The 19,146-nt window shown below is 44.4% G+C and overlaps 1 protein-coding gene across 2 annotated transcripts in view; it reads right to left on the bottom strand.

Moving 5' to 3' along the window:
- Nucleotides 1–19,146, bottom strand: part of FGGY (FGGY carbohydrate kinase domain containing) — a 2,115,431-nt gene that overhangs the window by 1,189,321 nt on the left and 906,964 nt on the right. The window lies entirely within an intron of this gene.

Genomic DNA, 19,146 nt, shown 5'->3' on the forward strand with positions numbered 1-19,146 from the left:
TTTAAAAATAAACCTTTCTTGTTTTTGTTTGCTTACTTAAGAAGACATTGTGGTCCAGTGGACCACTGCCTCCTCTTAAGTCTTAAACTTTTTTTTTGCATTCACAAAGGGAAAGGGGACCCCTTCCCATTTGTGAACGGGTTACCAGTACATGCTTGTAGTCGATAAAGTATTAATGTTTTACGACTGGAATCTGGTTGACAGACATTAATACATACCTTTCCAAAATTTGGAAAGGAGGTCCCCTTCCAAATACCAAAACGATATTTGGTTAACATTCAAAACATTCTGCAAATCAGCCCATTTATGAACCGAAAAAGGCTTAGAACGTCTGGCACCAGATACGCGAAGTCACTTTGGGAAGCGAAGTCACTTTGAGAAGATATACCAGATACGCGAAGTCACTTGAGAAGCGAAGTCACTTTGAGAAGATATTCCAAATACTCGAAGTCACTTTGGGAAGTGCTTAGGCGTGAATTAAAATGGTGGTGTTGCTATCAGAAGATAACTCAATGACATTCCACTGCCGGTTTCTTTGTACTGGGCACAGTATATTAATATTCACATAATTTCTACCATTGATTGTACTAGCCAGGATCACCATCATCCAGGGTCCTGTAAGAGTTGCTTCAGAATAGAGAAGAAAACCATCAGCATGAACCCGTAATGTCATCTACATTCGCAGAATGATTTAAAATTGGGCAGTTTCAGGGCTAAAAAGAGCTGCAATACGTTTTGATTATTGTTAATTGATATATGTCTAGAATCTAAATATCTTTAATCAGCTGTACTTCAAAACCACAGTCATACCGTCCTGAAAAACAGTAATGCAAATCCAAATGAACGATGCACAAGCAAAATTGTAAACTATTAGTTATTTCTCATTTCAGAATAATATTTAGCCTTTATTTTGCAATAAACAGTAAAATAGAAGATTGTTACATATGATGAATACTTCGCAACACTTAGGATTTACTAGGAGATCCTTGCAACTCATTTTGCAGTACCAAACCACTGAGAGCTGCAGATACTGTGGATAATGTGATAATTTCCGTGTGGAGTGTTATCAGATCATTAAAGGTACTCCTAAGAAAAATGGAACTGAAACGTGACTAGAATAGTTGGTTCTGCATTATTCCCCATGAGCCCTTCCTCATTTCATGAGGTTTGGTGAGGTCAGGAAGTTGAGTCCTAAGGTTGCTATGAAGAGGGTGACTAAGTTCATTTAGGGTTTGGAAAAAAGGTACATGGTGGATTACTCTGTCCTCAAAACTGACGGTCCGTCTGCCCTGTTTAGAGACTGGACAATCATCATGTTTTTACCATGGTACACCCTTCCTCCCCAGGCTTAGTCAGCAGAAACTTTACACTGATAGCCCGAAGGACTTGAGCCCATCGTTGTAAGTACATCAGACCATTCCTCCTATTTAGAGCAAATGGCGTTCAGGGCACCAAGGAAAGCCTGCTGGTTGTTAACAGAAAAACTGAAAAATTACCCCTAAACATGGGAGGAGACTCCTGTCACACACATATTATATGTGCCAAATGGATAGTGCCCGAAAATTGTTGACCACTTTAAAGATTCTCGATTTTTCACCAAGTTTGCTCTTAGGTTGACTGTCAACCAAAGCATCTCTAAAACGTATCACTCATTTCAAAGCAGAACAAAGAAAGGTAAAGGCGGACTGCCCCAGTTACAGTACATTTTCTATGTTTTTAACATCATTTCCTTTGTATGTTGGCAAGAGGGTCAAAACGGATGACAACAGTGATGCTATAATCATCCAAAGAGGTCCTAAAAATTAAAATTCTTGGGATCAAATATGGTCATTTTAAATATACAAACAATAATAATATTAGCATGCAACCAGTTTTATATGGCATGCAACATGAAAAATACATGTATAATGTCTTAACATACATGCCAGCGCTTTCTTCATTGCCTGAGAGTTGCCATTTAAGGTATACATTTATAGAGTGCCTAAAAATCAAGAATCATAAGAATCTGAGTCTGAGAATCAAAAGGCTTGTCTTTCATGAAATTGAGAATGTCCACTGTGTCTCTGAAATAGGAGGGCTTTCTAGTCACACAGTCATATAGAAAAAAAAGACAAAGTAGTTGGAAAGATGTTCTAGGAAAGACCAATGGCAGGCATAATTTGTATAACTGTAGGTGAACATATTTTTATGAATCTTTGGGAAAATATAGTAGGCAGAAGAGCAACTGAACTTCAAAAACAGAAATGCTGCCTCCTTTTTATCCAAAAGATTTTCCTCTAGTCCTCTCATCACCTTAGAATTGATGGTAGTCTGTAAACCTTTGGTAGGATCACTGACCAGAGGAGTGTGGCGATCTCTATTGTTTTCTCAAACAACATCCAGTCATGAAGGGAACTAGCCGGAAATGTATTGGGATGATCTGTAATATGTTTGATTCATCTCACTTGTGGATTCATGGAATATTCCATAGATCAAATGTTATTCACATTGGAAATTTGAATATCCTTGAATGAAGAAGTTCTGGAGTAACAAAATAAGTAAACAAATGAATTTGCGTAAAATTGGATGTTATTCATCAAGAAATAACTGATCCCTGCTCACCATTTGGCACCTAGCAGTGCATCTAAGGGACACTATGCTATCCCTAGGGGGGAGCGCTACACTCAGCATAGAGTTTTCGCATTCACAGACCCTGGACATGTTTTTACCTTATCCTTCGAATGTAGGAGGAGCTGCCATTTCCCATGTAACCATAATAAGAGACAGAGCCACATTCACTGTAATAAAGATATGCTTATTTCAATGTTACAAAGGCCAGTAATTTTCTCAAAGTGTACCCAAAAAGCTAGAATGAGGTCTGGTAAGCGTTCCACCTGGGCAAATTAGCTAATGGGGTGAATGATTTTCTGCCAGAATTTGCCTAAATGAAGGTGTTCCCAAAACATATGCATCCAGCCACATTGCACTTAGTAAGTGGACCTCGTGCGCAGTGGAAACTTACTCGACCCCTTTTGTATGAACATGTTTGTGATGAATAAAAAGACCATTTATAATATTAATTCAAATGACGGAAATTGACAACTTTTATTAATGAGAGGCTCAGCTTATTGTTACTCTCCCTTATCTGTTGGGTTAACATGATACCTATCTCAATATCCCATTTATTAGGTTTTGTATGAAAAAAGGTAACCTGAAATTAGCTGTGTAAAAATATGCATCAACTACCAATACCTTTATACCCAGGGCTTCAAAACTGCTGCAGTATTACAGAAAAACTGTTCAATTTACTTAATGTGCTCTTATGAATAGTGCTGGCTATTCCCTGCTTAATAAATCATTGTGTATATTTTCAGTAAATAGCCATAAGAAAATGTTCAATCCTGCAAAAACATGATTCTGCCATCTTTTGATTGGTTCAGGTCATATAAGGAGAAATGGGGTCAATATCAATTTGTCTGGTGTACGAATGAATTGATCAGATACTAAAAACATACAAAAACCTATATATTTAAAAACCCCATAAATAGCATCGTAGATCCATAATACACCTATTATGGCTGTTTCTAAATTAATGTAAAAAATAATCTTGTAAGAGTCTTTCTGTATTGGCTCAACACCGTATTTGGGATCAGAATTTCGATTAGGGAGTGGTCAGAAAACACATTCGGTATTGGTCATGTCTAAACTGCATGAGAACAGAAAAAGTCAACACTGGCCACAAATTTGTCTTTTCAAATGTGCATGATTGAATTGTCTCTAGGGACCCACCAGACCCGACTTCTGCATGAGGGCTTTAACTAAAGCAGCAGCTTTAAGCTTGCTAATTTATAGGGCTCGTGCCTGCGTTGAGGTGCGCAGCGAGAGCCCTTTTGTATGAGTTTCTAAAAGCTGCTCACGCGCTCGTGCGTGTGATCAGGCTTACGCTGCCTGCCATTGGGTTTACATTTTATTTAAAATAAAAATCATGCACGCAATTGGGCAAAGGCGGGCGCATGTCCCGTCATTGCTACGCCCATTCCCACCGGTGGCCAGCACGCGCAGTGATGGGAAAAGGCCCTGAACAATGAATGCTGAGATGTCGGAAACATTAACAGGCTTGGAGTCTACTATTTATTAAGGAGGAGCTTATAAAGCGCACTTATGCCCAAGGGCGTCCTGGCGCTAACTACTGATTACTGAATGGGAAACGGGGGTCTACTCCATAAATAACCAGGTCTTAAGCCTCTTTGGGAATGAAAGGAGCTCTGAGGCATTTCTAAGATGCACCAGCAAGTTGTTCCAGGCTTTTGCTGCACAGAAGGAGAAGCTGTTTCCTCCCCATCTGACCTTTTTTATTCGTGGCACTGCCACTAACCTGCCTTCGGCCAAGCGAAGGACTCTTCCCGGCACATAACACTTAACACACCTGCTCAAAAACTCTGGACCAACGCTCATCAAAGCTTTGAAGATAGTGCACAGGGCTTTAAACTGAGCACGTCTTGTTACAGGCAGCCAGTGTAGTTGCCTGAGACCCTAGCGCACTGAGGCGTATCTGGGGATCCCTATCAGAAGTCTTGCTGCCGCGTTTTGAACCAGCTGCAGTCTGTACCCATGTTTTTTTTTTCAAATTCAGGTACAGACTATTGCAGGAGTCTAAATGCAACAATATAAGGGCAGTTACTGCGGGCCTGAATTCCTCAACTGGAAGGAAACGTTTTATTTTCCTTAATATCCTAAGGATATGGAAACAGGACGACACTACTCCACTAACCAGAGCCCCGAAGTCCTAATTTTGGTCCATAATCACACCCAGATTTTTTGCTTTCCCAGTGGGGACTGGTAGACTTACCAAAGCCTCAGGCCACATATCAGGGGTCCATATTTTAGGATTGTTTCCAAACATAATGACCTCGGTCTTCCCGGCATTTAATTTAAGGCAATTGGAGGCCATCCAATCTGCCACGTTCTTTAGACAATCGTGACATCTTGCTGCCATATCCACTTGAGACCCTTGTATAGATAACACAATTTGTGTATCGTCTGCATAAGATGTAAGTTGCAGACCAAAGGATCTTATCAAGGCTGCCAGTGGGCTGACGTCGATATTAAAGAGTGATGGACTCAGAGAGGACCCCTGCGGCACCCCGCAAGAGAGGGCAAAAGGCTTCAATTTATCCGACCCCAGGTCAACTGTCTGCATTCTGTCGGTCAGGAAGGACTTCAGGAGACTCCAGGCCGAGCACTCCAGCCCTGCCCCCGACAACCGGTCCATCAACACCCCATGGTGGACCGTGTCGAAGACTGCCGACAAGTCCAACAGAATCAGAACAGCCACTCCTCCCTGGTCCACAGCCGCTCTAACCTCCTCAGTGGCCTTGATAAGAGCCAGCTCCGTGCTATGTAGCGGGAGACGTGATATTGGTCTGTAATTAAAAAAGCAAAGGGCTATCAGTTCTACCACAATATCTTAACAGTAGGAAAATAAAACAAATCTATTTGCGAACGAGGTGGGTCTCTCTGTTTTATAATGGTGATATATATTGGAGGTGCATTTCAAGGATTTAGGAAGGCATCCTGCGATCCTGTGAATCGGCCCCATCACATGCTTGACCCTGACCCCCCTCCCAGAGAGATGCGCCTAAAGCAGTAGGGAGCTTCAGAACGAGGGTGGGGACTCAAATAACACGGGAGAAGCCCTTGTAGGTTATGGCGAGAAGCGAGTGACAGCCGCTCTGTAAAGTGTTTTGCTGTGAAGAAACATAGCTCCACAGTCCACAATGAGAGTTTGCTTCTTGAAAACAAGAACACAGTTCCAAACACGCAGGGAACTTTCTACAGGCACACTGTGCTCGTGGCATAGCACTCAGTCTCACACAAAGCAACGTCACATGAGAGTCACAAGCAGGTGAAATGGACAAAGGTCGCTTGTATTAAATTGGGCAGGCCGACTGTCACTTGGACTTGATGGACCTACGGTGATTGGTGAATGTGCCTCCCGGTCATAGGTTTACACCAGCGGAGCCAGTGGTGGCCTCGTCGGTGTGAACCTAGTACTTCCAGCTCTAGACAGAGTTGGGGAACTGGAAGTTGGACATTCTCTTGTTTTTGGTAAGCATGGGGAGATTGAGTGATTTAGTTAGAATCACAGGATGTTGAGCCAACACCGAGGCTCGAAACTGGTCCCCCAGCTCCAAAGTCTGCCGCTCTGGCCGTAAGGCCACTTCCTCTCCAATAAAACTATGAATACACGATTTTGTAATTTAGTGGAATGTGTGGTATAGTTAAGAACTTAAGGTTCATATGTCGGATGCTGAGTTATGTATGCATTCAGGTTTGATTCCCAGTTGGCCAGAAAAGCCCTTTATCTGTCAAAGGTCCATAAAACGAGACGTGTGGAGCAGGGTACTAGTAAGAAGGGCGTTCTAAGAGTTATAAAACTGTGACAGCTTGTACTTATTCAAGTCAGATATATTTGCTTCTATCATCGTTATTTCTTCAGATCATGGTACTTGTGACGTAGAGATTTTAATGGTAACATTAAAACTACTGGGATTACAATTAGCAGAAGACAGAAAAAAATGCCTCTTGGTCAACAGCTCACGCAACTTGGGACAGCTTGAGAGGTCTGCACCAACATGGTATTATAAATAACGATTTTTAAGTCGTTTTTATGACAGTTCATCTAGTGGCACAATCGGGCCTGTGGCCTTCGGATCACAACAGATGCCAGCGGCGAGCGTTAATTCGCTCAAACAAATTACTCATTCCTGGACACCGAGTGGACACCGAGTGTGAATGACCAGTTTAATTCCACATCAACATCATTAACCCTGTGACCATTGCCTTAACTTTGCAGCGACACACGCCACGAGGCGATATTATCACATGCTTGCAAACACAGTACATTAAGATGCACATAAGCATGAGATGCGAAGTTATGAGGCGGTTGTGAAAGAAGCCTCGCATGTGAGGTGCAAAGCGAGAAGCACAGTGCGTGTGCGAGAACTATACAAATGGGAAAAGCTTGCAGCGTGCCAAATGCCAAGATGCGCATGTGTGTGTGTGTGATACAGGTACACGCGCCAAGAGCCCGACATGAAGAGGGAAACGCACACAGACGATGAGCATAGTTAGATATACAGTACGAGATGGATGTGTGTGGGAGGTACTCAGAAGTGTGGTGTGTGCGATGAACACAGTACGAGGCCACGGAAGATACTTGCAAACTGTGTGAGAAACACAGTGAGTACACTGCATGAGTTCACAAAAGAGCAGTGCGTGAGATGCTCACAAGTACAACAAACTCAAGTATGTGGGAGACTTAAACACATGAATCATATTGAATGTAATGCTTGGTACGGTGTGTGCTCCTCACAAACACGGGAAGCCTCGCGTGGAGTATGATTAGAAACACAGGGCAGTGAAAGCTCATTAACATGGGAAATTACTGTGAGGTGCTAACAAACGAGTCCTGTGTGAGGTACTGCGTGTCTTTTATGACACAGGGGAACCCAGCTGTGAGAATACAAACGTGTAATAGAGGCTCATAAACACAAGCATTTGCAATGCAATAGGTCTCGCATTTATTCAAGTTTAAGCTATTAGCATTGTAAATGACAATGCCTTTTATTTATGTTTTAAAACAAAAATAAAAGGTCTTGGTATTTCCAATATCAATAGCACTAACTCACGTAAATGCGAGACCTATTGCATTGCAAATGCTTGTTCTAATTAGAGGATTCTATTCTAAAATCATCCTGCAAAAAGTTAAAGTATCCACCTATGATTAACTCTCATTCAAGTAAGTATATAGCTATAAGTTAGCTATGTATGGGGTTTTGGGTCTGTGAAGGGATGGTTTAGGAGGTTTGTCTAGTGACTGTACTAAAGTCACATATAGACATGATATGCTGTGACTGCAGTAACCAGATGTGTCATCCAATGACTACTCTCTTCTGATTAAAGTGTTCTCTCTTTGAGGTTTAGTATGGTATGGTCTGCCTTTAAGCTCTTGTTTCATCCGTATTTTCAGGTCTGGGTCAGTGGTTGCCACCAATGTCTCTCTAAAGACAGGAGAATATCCAGGTAAGAGAAGGGGGAAAAAACATAAAGAAAAAAGGAACTCAGCTTTTATTTTGAGTTGTTGCTCCCTTGGTTATCCATGAAGTGCCAGTGGGTTCCACGGTATGGGACTGCTCTCGGTCAGTCAGTGAGGGCTCTTGTCACCAATATCCTGTGCTCTCCTATTTTTCATGAGTTCTCATGAGTCCGTTTTCCTCAATGGGGATCTCATAGAGACTTTCTTGCCTCTTACCCCTTCACTGGGTCTTATACCATTGGGATAGAGGTGGGGAATTAACACTGGAACGCCACATCTCTGTCTTATCCTTATCACAAATCAGTGCCCTTGTACTGTGCTCTCCCCTCCCTCCTCAAGTGTCCGCTTATGTGCCTTAACAAAACATTTGTGTATTTATAAATGCTGCCTCTTCCTCCTCCTTGAGCCTAATGCAGGGGTTAGTCCCGGTTCCCTCACCCACATAGCCGCAACTCTCCTGAATTGTGACGGCCATGCCCATAGATGTCAGCAGTGACCACCACTCCTCCGAACAGCTGTTGTCTTCCTCTCATCCTCTCTTGCAATGTCATCCCATCTCTACACTCACTCTGTCCTGTTATGGAGTATCGATGTCTTATCTTCATCACTGTGTTGCCTCTTCATACTTATGTCCTGTTTCTTCGTGATCTCCTTTTCTTGCTTTCCATCTTCATACTCCCCTTCTGGCCCTCCGATGACCTCTTGCTCCACCCCTTTTTTTCTGTATGGGGTAGTCCTTTGTAAGTGTTGATGTATTCTTTGATCTGCATGTTATCCCCTCCACGTCTGCTAACAGTGGTCTTTCCTTTTTTTTAGGTGCCGGCAACTTTAAGCATGTATTATCCAGGGATCCCCGTTTGGAACAGGTAAGTGGGATTTTTCTTTCCCTGCCCTCCTCCCAGGTCATCAAGAATCCATTAGTAAAGTATAACCATCGTAAATAATTTTTCCTGCACTCCGCATTTCCCTCAAAATCTGAAAAAATATGTTCCTTAATCAAATTTGAAACTAAACTGATTACTGATATTCCTGCTTCACAATTTTCGGGTACCCCCAAAAATTATAATTTTTGTTCTCCTTACCCTGTTTTCTACATCTTCAACATTTAATGTTGAGTCTCACAATGTCTTTAGTGAGCATAACAATGTCTGATGAAACAGGCTTGTTGAGCCTCAGAATCTGAGAAACTTTGTTCTAAAGTTGAAATTGGACGTCTAATTTGAAGGAGTTTAGCATTTATCTGCTAAATCTTGGTGCTCAACATGAAGGTTGTCTCTACTTCCACCAACTTGATCTCCTTTACCTCTTTTCAAAATTGGGTTTAATGAGTGGGTTCTGGGCTTCGAGTGAATCATTAGATAAGGTTTACTATCCAATGTCCTGTTGGAGCTTCGTGAATTCTACTGTACTGGTTTGTCCCGAGATTAATGTGGGGCACAACTAGAGAAGAGTGAGTGGACCCAAAATGTGATCTGACTTTTCAGAGAGATTTAAAAATTGTAGCTTGAGTATGCCAGAGACAGCAACATCGCCTGAGATAGAGGAGGTATCATCAGCTGAGACCAGAACCCATTCTTCCTCGGATGTTTTGAGAACTCCTATCTCGTGTGTTTTATAATGCAAGAACTATTACACAAAGCATCGGAGCTTAATAAGGGAAGAGTTTGAGAGATGTGAGTCAACCATTTGCTTTGGGCTGGCCTCCAACATCTGTATAGTAATTTTTACTGAACCCTCATTCTTGTTTTTATGATTCTGCCTCGACCACCTAGGAGCACTTTTTTCGGCAGGTACTGTTTGTGGTCTTTAAGCTGTTTAGATGGAACCTTCAAATTCAAGGGAAGGCTGTGCCTCCTGTTCGTAAATAAAAGATATGCATAATTTGATATTAAAATGGAAGATCCTTTGGTCCGCTGTGTTTTTACCACCACAACACTTAGAGAAGTAGCTACACTGGGGGCGTGGTCTGCCGAGCTGCGGAATCACCGCGAGCTAAGCATGCTTTGCCGGCCGAGAATAAATCCTGAACTTATCCGGGCAATCGAAGAGGAACTGCAGTGCTGAAAATACACCGGAACGCTGCCTCGAGACCAAGGATCCGGGCGATCTGCTGACAGAACACAGATTCAACCATACGGTGGACGAACGGCCCAGACAGAGAAGATCGAGGCTGGGCCTGTCTCAACTCCTGGAAGGCAGATCGGCAGGGCACATTAATAGAGCCCACGTTTTCCCACACAGTGTGGGCCGCAGTATCTGAGGAGGGTGGCAAGTCAAATCCCAGGCACTAAAGGTACAGCCGCTGGCGCAGAATCGCTGGAAGGAAGGCGCTCAAGGGCTGTGGAGCACAGAAGGACATGGGGAAGAGCGAGCGCAGCTTTACCTACAGTACGCGGCAGTAACCTGGCGTGAGCAGCTGGCTAGAACAGCATAAGGAGAAACACTGAATAACCGCACCCTGACCTGCATGGTGACCCAAGACCCAAGATCCAAGACCCAGCGCGGCTGGGTGCGCGTGAGGTGTACCTGTCGGCAGAATTGTGTGCACGAGCAGCCCCTAGCTGGTTGGGGCATCACTAAGCTCGTGGCCCGGGCACCATATTGGAGTCAGGCAGGTAGGCCCAAGTCTAAAGGAGGGCTGTTAAAGACTGCGAGTAGAAGCAGGAGGGACCTGAGGCTGGAAAGGGCCGCGTGTCTGTTGGGACAGGCGATGGATTGACCCCCCTAGGTGCGTCTAAGTGGTGGGAAGCGTAATTTGGGGGCCCGGTGATCGTCTCCTGGAAAAGTCAAGCATCCAGCCAATACCAACAATACAGCAACCCCAACTAAAATGAGCTTGAGCGCAGAAACGGAAGGAGCTACCGCGACTTGGTGGGGGCAGCATCCGAACACCAGGCAACACAACACAACACACGTATTTCCTAATTGGACAGTGCCGTGCCCATTGGCGGAGTATATCCATCCAGGGCGCCCTGTTACCTATGGGGTCTGACCTTTAAAAGACAACGCGAGGAGGAGGTGCATGGCTGGAGTGCATGCGGGGGGCGTAGAAGGAGACAGCTAGAGTTGACCCGTGGCCGTTGCTGCAACAATCTGGCTACCTGCTACCGAGGTGCAAGGAAAAGGTACCAACCAACGATTACTGTTGGGTGCAGTGATCAAAACAGAGACCCTGTGGGCAGAGGCTGAAAGTGAAGGGGGCAGTGTAATGACGCAGATAACATCAAGGCCCCAACGGTACCTTTGGTTGAGGTCAGCACTTATCCCTGGTGGGGTGCACGAAGAGGAGTACCACACATATAATGTGCTAGGAACGGATCTAGATTACACTGTGCGCCAGCACTAGTTACGACAAGATATTCGTATATACGACATACACTCCCTGAATTGGGGAAATGGGCAAACAAGATGCTAAACAGCCAAAGCTGAACTTCGACAACAGAAGAGCAACGAGGGCTGTGGAATCAGATCCGGAAGCCAGCTCGAAGATAACACCCGAATCACAGGTGGAGGACCGAGGAGAGGACCTACGGTCCCTAATGCTAGAAATGCGGTCAAGCTTACGGAATATTGACACTAAACTGGATGTGCTCACTACTCAACTGGACGCAGTCAAAAAACAGTTGGGGTCACATGAAACCCGTCTGGACATGCTATAAAATTGCAGCTCGGACTTCCAATAATTCCAGGTTGAAAAAAAGGAACAGCTGCTACACTTGGACAAAGTGTTAGGTATCATCCGAGCCAAGAACGAGGCCCTGGAGGCAAGGTCCCACCGAAATAACTTGCGCATTACAGGGATAACTGAAACAACGGCCATCTCCAAGATGGAGACTAACATCTTGGACCTGATTCACGAGCTCTTCGATCCACAGCTGTCTGCTGTGTTCGTTGTAGAGTGGGCTCATCGCTCACTGGGTCCCAGACCCGCAGTTGGAGCCACACCAGGGCCCATCCTAGCTAAAATCTTGAACTACCAAGACCGCAATCTCATCCTACGGCTGGCCAGGGAAAAAGGGATAATTTCTCACAAGGAAAACACCATCTCCTTCTATCCAGATTTTACGCCGGCTGTGCAGGCGGCAAGGTGGGAGTTCCTGCCTGGAAAAAGCGGCATGCTTCAAGCTCAGATCCCCTGCTGTACCCTGCCAAGCTTAAAGTGACACATGACGAGACTGCTCATTTCTTCACAGATGCGAAGTCTGCCTTAAAGTTTGCCAAGCACATCGGGGGAAGAGGAGCAAACAGGGCCACGGTTCTACAGACTCACCTGCTGATCGCCTAAGCAACAACGATTGACATGGGTATCGTACTGATTTGTGAACTGCATACTTGGTTACATAATGGGCTGCATCGGGGCATCACAGTTCTTTGCCTTTTTAGTGGTTATTTTTTGCCTCAGACCTGGTTGATACGGCGTGTTGGTAATTATCCATATTAGTAGTTAAATAAGCTGCACTCTCCGCAGTGCTCTTGGCCACCCTGTTCACAACAGGGGAGTTAGCTGGCGGTACTGCGCCCTCATGGGAGAGCTCCCAACAAAGGAATTTCCCTGTTTGGGGGGTTGGAGTGGGAGGTAGGTTGGAAGGGAGGGTTTTTGTTATGTTTAATGCCAATATCATGCTGTGCAGACTCAAATACTTCCATCAGGATGTTTTACTCATTGAACCGTGCTCTGTTCCTAATGTAATTCTGAGTGATGCAGGGTTGACCACCACATGATTTGGCTCAATTTGTTAACGTGGAACATCTGTGGGTTGAACAACGGTAGAAAGTCAAGATTAGTCCACTCATATCTCATACGCCACCAGATAGATGTATGCGTGCTGCAGGAGACACATTTAAACGCTACACCTTCTCCCGGGTTGAAGCACAGTAGATGGGGTTCTTTGTACTCATCCATCTATTCGAATTGCTCAAGGGGGGTGGCCATGTTGATCAGAAGAGGGCTAGATTGGAGAGAGAGGAGAGAGAGTGAGGTAGATCCCGAGGGCAGGGGCATTATACTTCATGGTAATTTGGGAGGGTCGTGGGTGGTGCTTGTTGCTGTATATGGTCCGAATGTTGATGCTCCAAGGTTCTTCCAAGACATATGGGCTAAAATGAGGGCAACCAACTGTGATACTATTATTTGGGGAGGGGACTTCAATGCCATACTGAATGATGAAATGGATAGGAAGGGGGTCTCTAGGTCACTACACCCTGCAGCCAGTGCTGCGCTGAATGCCATTATCGAAGATGGTGACTTTATTGACATTTGGAGACACAATCACCCAATGATCAGGGAGGGGACGTGTATTTCTGAACATCACAAGGCCTGGTCCAGGCTAGATTTTTGGCTGGTGTTTCGGATGTGGCCACGTGGGTCAATAAGGAGAAGCATCTCCCAGATCCTTGTCAGATCATGCACCCAGCCTCTTAAGTCTGAGGCTGCCAAACTCACCCCCACCTATGTTTACCTGCCGGCTGCCACAGGAGGCCCTTCTAGACGATGTGTTCAGAGAAGAAACCAGAAGTGATATAACCAACTATTTTACCCTGAATGAGGGATCGGTTACCACCCGGGCCTCGCTATGGGAGGCATTTAAGACAGTAATCAGGGGTAATTGCATAGCCTGTCAGGCGGGAGTCCTAAAGTCAATATGAGGCACGCTTGCAATGCTAGAGAAGCAAATTAGAGAGTTGGAGACGCAGTTCTATCTTACGGGCGACTATAAGATAATGGCCCAATTGAAAGTGAAGCTGTTGGAGTTTGAGGAGGAGACACAGCTAGAGGTAAAAATTTTAGGGAAACATGCTCAGGCCAGGAGATACGGGGAAGGGCACAGGCCAGGGAGGAATTTGGGATCAAGGTTGCGCGCACCTCGAACCAATGCTTATGTAACTGAACTAAAAAGCACACAAAACACAGTGATTACAGGCCAAAAAGAAATCCTTGATGCTTTCTCCCACTTTTACTCTGAATTATACACTTCCCATCAGCCTGCAACTCCGGAAGGCCTGCAGCCTTTCGTAGAATAATTAGAACTTCTCTGGCTAGGACAGGGACCTAGGGAGCACTTAGACATCCCATTTACGGTGGAAGATGTAGCCCAGATCAATAAAAGCTTGCCTCTAAATAAGACAGATCAAAGATAGATATGTTTATTTGCATAATTAATTAAAATCATTGCAATTCATACAAAAAGGACATAAAAAAGCACTTTCCACTCTCAATTAAAAAGTTCATGTTTTTTATAAAAAGAAAAAGGAAGACGTTAGCTTAACACAGCGGAGGTTCATGGGGGATATCTACTGGTAAAATTAAGTTTATATTAATCATTAATTTTACAAATCGGGCGGCCATCTGAGCTGTGTCCCCCTTCATTCACTCCTCTAGGGCTTCTTGGCATGTCCACAGATTGAGAGTTCTCCAGATGGGGCACAACCAAAAAATTCGAAAGGGGAGTAGGATTCTACAGATGCACAAAACGTGTATTAAATTTTCTTCCCCATTGCTGCAAAAACGACACTGAGAGAGCGTATCTGCCTTAAACTTCCGTCCATACTTATATGCCATCAGCAGGATTAGGCCAAAACATAGTCTCAATAGCTGGTGTTTCACCCATGGCTTTATAGAGGATGACAGATAATGCGGTAAGGTTTTAAGATCATAACGTTTTGACTCCCAACTGCCATGGGATAGATTTTTCACAGCTGATGCATCGTGTTCCACTGAGAGGAGCTTTGCTTGTTTAGTCAAAACTTTAGCAACCACCCCTACGGGCAGCGAGCGTGCCCATAATTCATGAGCTTCTAGTGCATCCAAGCAGAATATTAAAATGTATTCCAGGAAGTGCTGGGTTGTTTAACAGTGACCATATACAGCTCTTTAGTGTGGAGTCATGAGCCATTTTAGTTTTTGAACAATAGGCAATAAATCTTGCTTTCATGATCCAATGTTGGGAAGACAGGCAAAACTCCATACGGATTTGGGCATGAGAGGTCGAGTTGGGTAGGTGAAATACAACATTTTATTTTTAAAAGTAATGGCAGCAAAAGCTATAGTGGATAGTAATTTGGCACCTATCACTCTAATTAACGGAGTGAAGTCTGGAGAATGGAGAGCTTTCTTAGTTCTGAGGAAGGCCCCCACCAGGCTGCGAGCCACACCTTGCATTGCAGCGATTTGCGAACCCGGGCTCCCTCTGTGGTCTATCCAAACTCCAAGATATTTATATATGGCAACTACCTCTATAGGTTTCCCAGCGATGTACCAGGGGCGCTGTCTTGCTCAACATCTCAAGACTATCATCACCTTAGTTTTAGAAATATTAATCTCCAAAGCATTTGTTTCACAATACGATGCCAGGGAATCAAAAAGTCGTTGAAGGCCCACCTGAGTTTGATCAAGGAGAATCATGTCATCTGCGTATTGCATTGACTGGATTTTAACAGATGCGATTCTTTGTGGGAAAGCTCGAGAACGGGCCAGCCACTCAGGCAAGTCTACAAGGTACAAATTAAAGAGTAAAGGAGCCAAAATGAATCCCTGCTTTAGGCCTCTGTTGGTCATGATTTTATTGGTTGTAGACCAAGCAGCGGAAACTTTTATTTTTACCCAGGTATCGGTATAGAGAGCGATAAGGGCATTCAATAGAGACTGCGTGATGCCCCATTTGAACAGTTTTTCCCAAAGCCTGGGACGGACAACGCTATCAAATGCCTTTCGAAAATCAATAAATCAAGGAGGGCAATCATCCGAAAGTTATCGGGATTAGACCGCTGGCCTTTATTGTAGATTGGGAAGAGGAGAGAGCCTCACCAAGAATCAGGAATAGGCCCGCCCATTCTGCATGCCTCAAATAGGGGGCCAAGAGTGCTGCCACTTATGAGTAGAAGCTTTATATATCTTTGTTGGTAAACCATTTGGGCCCAGGGCCCCTCCTGGGCGCATTTGCTTTATAATAAGTGCAACCAGTTTAGGGGCAATCTTAATAGTGGGTGGCGTTCCAATATGGGGAGCAAAGAGAACAGAGCTGTTATAATAAGGCCAGTTTTTTCTGACAGGCTCAACGTAAAGTGCCGCTAAATAAGGCTCCGGGGTCTGATGGCCTAACCACTGTGTTTTACAAGACTTGCATGGAGGAATTAGCACCACGCTTGATTGCACCATATGAAGAAACTCAGGTATCTTACCACCTTCAATGCGGAAAGCAATAATATTAACATTGTTGAAACCTGAGAAGCCTGAAAATGAGTTGGATTCCTACAGACCTCTGTCGCTCATAAACGTAGACGTGAAAATATTGGCGAAACTGGTCAGAAATAGTTTACAACCCCTTCTTCCTCTAATTGCACACCCGGACCAATCGGGCTTTATCCCGGGGATATCCATGTCCCACAACCTCAGAACACAGTTGTACACTACCTTCATCCTGATGTGCAGGCAGCTGCAGTTTTCCTTGACCTACTAAAGCGCTTGACATGCTCGAATGGCAGTACTTGTTTCAAGTCTTGGAGTGAATGGGGTTCAGCCCCCTGTTTCTTAGTCTCATATGACTGCTATATGCAGAGCCATCTGCTCGGATAAGGATAAATGGAATGTTGTCACAGCCATTTGCCATTTCACGGGGAACGAGGCAGGGTTGTCCCCTGTCCCACTACTTTTTGTAATAGCCATGGAACCTCTTGCAGCCCACATTAGACAGCATCACACCGCCAGGACGATTGGATTCAGTACAAGAAGCCTTTTAATATCACTCTATGCTGACAACGTCACATTGTATGTCACTGACCCTGTCATTTGTCTCGATCCCCTACTGTGCGAGTTTATCAAATTTGGAGGCCTGTCCAGCATGTCCATTAATTAGAATAAATCAGTAATTTTTCCCCTGACGGATACCACTACCCCTACTTCCACCGAGTTTCCCCTGCAGTGGGCTGATGACCCGATAAAATATTTGGGGATATGGCTCAGCAGGAAATTGCAGGACATATGGGATATGAATTACGGGCGAGCCATAACCTGGCTGGAAGGAAAGGTTACTGCATGGGCTGTGCTCCCTCTCTCCATAGAGCGAAGAATAGCGTTAGCTAAAATAGTAGTGCAGCCCAAATTACTTTACCTATTCGTCAATATACCACTTCCCCTCACTCAAGCATTTTTTTTTAACTATTAGATCCCTGCTTGTGTCGCTAGTCTGGGCAGGTAGGTAGGCTCTAGTCTTGTGGGAAATTCGTACCCTTCCACTGCATCAGGGTGGCGTAAGAGCACCAGATATGCAATTGTATGCCTTGAGTGCGCAATTCCTACACTACTGGGTGCACCCGACACCATTTTTACCCCACACAGCAGTGGAAACAGATGCCCTCAGCACCCATCCCTCTGCAGGTAGCATTATTCCAAACCTGCAAAAGACCCCGAGATGACAGACACGGTCAACACCTTGAGGTGGGCATGGGGCGGGCTAAAGAAAAGAGCGCATCTTTCCATCCTCTACGCCTCATCCATACCTTTGCCACACAATCAATGTTACCAACAATGGTAGAAGGCACTAGCAGAACACAAGCACTAAAAATGGGTATCCGCCTATTTGCAGACTTATATCCAGAAGAGACATTTAGACCCCTACCAGAAGCTGCACAAGACAAAGTTGTGCCATTCTCTGAAAATGTTTTGTACTACAAGCCAGGACTACATGTAGAGCATTTCACAACACTTTCCTGAGTCCTCCACCCACTCTGCTTGTTTTAGAGAATGTCATTAAGTCAGAATTTCCGCGTAGATTAATCACACGCATTTATAATAATATGCAACACTCAACCTCACTGAAACAGCCACGGGCAATTCAGGCATGGATTGAGAAACTGCAAACGCCACTCATGGAAGAACAATAGGCCTACTGCTGTAGCCAACTCAAGGCACTGTCACCCAACTACAAGCTTCGATTAATACACTTTAAATATCTCTACAGGTTTTATAGGACCCCTGCCAATTTCCATCGTGTGGGTCTAAAGGAGGATGATGGTTGCTAAAGATGTGGCTCTGCCTTGACTTGTTTTTACACATGGCGTGGAGCTGTCCACAGCTTTTGTCATTCTGGGAAAACATATTCACAACAATACACGAGATAATAGGCACACAGGGGCTGTTGGGTTATGTAAAAGATATGCCAGTCAAGAGTCGGAAGCTGCCTGCTTTGCTGCTTTTGTTTGCTAAACGCTTTGTGGCCAAACATTGGGGGAGGAAAGGGACTCCCAGTATAAAAGAATGGCTGCGAGACGTAACATTCGGACATTCGCAATTAACCACTTTTTGGGAATTAATGCCATCAGCGTCCAGACGTAAAGATATATGGGAGCCATTTGTGCTATGGGCTCGGGAGCAGCACGGGGAGGGTAGGGAGGAACAGGAGATAGCAGAAACTACGTTGACAGGTACAGCGAGGTCCGTAGAGAATTGAGCTATGTGGGACGAGGGTTGTTGCGCAATGGGTACCATGGATACATGTAACCTGTCTAATGGCAGTAATACGACAGGATGTGTGAGATGAGTTGGACCTCAAGTTTTTAATCTACTGTTCTAAAATGCCTTGTGTTGGGATGGCTACCTATCACCAGCACACACTTGGTGGAGAATGATGCACGTCTGAATCACTAACTGTAATTATTGACATACATGGATGTATCGATTAGCAACTGGCATGTTGTTTGTAATGTTTATGATATTGTTTGAAAATACCAATAACAAAAAGAAAAAAAGAAATAGCTACACTCTTCCACCCAGAAGACACACTTTGACCTAGAAGGTTAATGTTAATTGGGTCACCACTTGTCTGAGGATCTGTATCCTTGTCAGCAAGTACACAATCTGAAGTCTGTTTCCCAATATCAGATTTGTAGGACAGGTTATCATTCTGATTTTGAGGAATGATTTGAGTTGTGGCCATACTCTCAATGGTGTCTGGTCAGGATTTGTTTTGGTTTTAAACTCAACAGCATAAAGGTCACCCATACTGTTGTTCTGCAGTCAAGCTCAGTTTTAAAGATAGTCTGGTCTCTGATAGATTATCATACCTTGAGGAACC

Source organism: Lissotriton helveticus, chromosome 1_2, assembly GCF_964261635.1.
Source record: "Lissotriton helveticus chromosome 1_2, aLisHel1.1, whole genome shotgun sequence".
Lineage (NCBI taxonomy): Eukaryota > Metazoa > Chordata > Amphibia > Caudata > Salamandridae > Lissotriton > Lissotriton helveticus.